The sequence below is a fragment of the Octopus bimaculoides genome, chromosome 2 (assembly GCF_001194135.2).
Source record: "Octopus bimaculoides isolate UCB-OBI-ISO-001 chromosome 2, ASM119413v2, whole genome shotgun sequence".
NCBI classification, from domain to species: Eukaryota; Metazoa; Mollusca; class Cephalopoda; order Octopoda; family Octopodidae; genus Octopus; species Octopus bimaculoides.
Window position 1 is genome coordinate 160,210,095 of NC_068982.1, and position 1,956 is coordinate 160,212,050.

A 1,956-nucleotide genomic window follows, 5' to 3' on the forward strand; every position below is an offset into this window, starting at 1 on the left:
TATATAAACATGTATAAATGCACACATACATATGTATATATATGCGATTATGTCTATTAGAATATTCGCATATCTGAGCACACAAACACATACATACCGATGTACGTTTCCAAAACCATGAATAAATGTTATATAATACAAAAAAAAACTATTCATAAAATGGATATTGAAGATCTCATTAGGTGGTGGAAGAAGACATCTATGAAAAATATCATATTGCTAAACACACCGTATTATCCGATAAAATATCAATCAGTAATATGATGTGATTGTACAAATTGTCTATATTTCCGTCTATTATTTTAAAAGCGCTTCGTATTTAAGATAATTTGTTGAATTTTATGCGATAGACCTACCTGTTATGATAATGATCAAGATAGTATATATATTAGATTAGGCGTTTCATACTCCAAGAAAGATATCAGTATATAAAAGCGACCAAATAAGTACATATTTATGTTAAATTGATCTGATTAATTATAATGATAATGCATACATATTGAAATATACGAAGAGACTATGCAGAATTATTGAAATGACAGTAAAGCATAACAGAAATTTGTTTCTCTAGAAAATATTATTCCTGGGGAATGAATGATTTAGAATGTTCTATGAAATATAGAATGTTCTATGAAATATAGAATGTTCTATGAAATACAGAATGTTCTATGTATTCTTTTGTGATATTATTTCTATTGACAATCACATGGTGGTACTTAACGCTTCGTCATGGAGAAAAGCTATATACATATTTTGATTGGCAAGAAAAAGCAAAATTCATTTCAAAATCACACCCTCTTGTCTTAAGAGCAAGAAAGGCATACTGTCTCTCGAGTAAAATGTCGGAAGAGTCATGTTTGGAACCTCTTCGATTTCTAGATGAGAACTGGATTACTTTTATAAATTCAGAAGGAAAATAGTCATACACACGCCATGGTGCCAGTCTTTACGCAATCACTTTATATGTTAGAAAATGAACTAAAGTTTACAGCAAAGCATACCAAACAAGCTTCAAAAACGCAGAGCACGTATTGGGAAATGTAGTCTATCGATTGCAGAAATAGTATTTGAAAAAAACTGGAGACTCATTTAATTCCAGTCCTCAGTCAGACCTCATCTGGATTCAATAGAAAAAGAACGAATGTATTCTCATGTTATGAAGAATTAGGTTATGAATCGCAGACCATATTCTACAAAAGTATTGTTCTCTCATAAATACTTTTCTAGAAAATCAGTTTTCGTATGTCACTGTACATAATTGCTGAAGATCTTGTATTACAAAACGCCTACTAAAACTTGTCAAAGCTTGTCAAAGTAATGTCCGTAACTTTGGAGAAATAACATCGAAAACGACTTTCTTAATAAACCAAATAATTTTTGGTCTTCTAACAGACAATTACGACCTGGATGTGCCCCGCAGTGCGGCTGAAGCTCGATTAAAGCGTTTTCAAAGCAAACATGCTAACCACCAACTTATACCTACTCTCTTTTGTAAAACATATTTCAGACTCATCGACGGCTTGTGGATGGCTACGGTAAGAGACAGTCAACCACTTGAAGTATAAGGATGATAAATATATTCGGAAGATATGAAATATTTTTAGAATGTAAGAATCATGGAAGTATTAGGATTGCCATATCTTTCCTGTGCAGGAAGAGCATGAAAATATTGGTTTAGACGAAAGATAATTGTTTTATATAGCTTATTTCTGATATTCGTTATACCATCCGCTATATTTCTATGAAGCATTGCATAACGCTTAATAAATAATAGTATTGGATTATATCTATATACATATATATGATTAATTGTTTCGTTAAATTGGTTTCCGATCGACTGTACACAACAGTCAGTTCAGAAATGTAATCCCTGTTTATCTTACAACTAAATGCACTTAAATAGATAAATACATAACTACATGCATACGTACACACACACACACACACACACACACA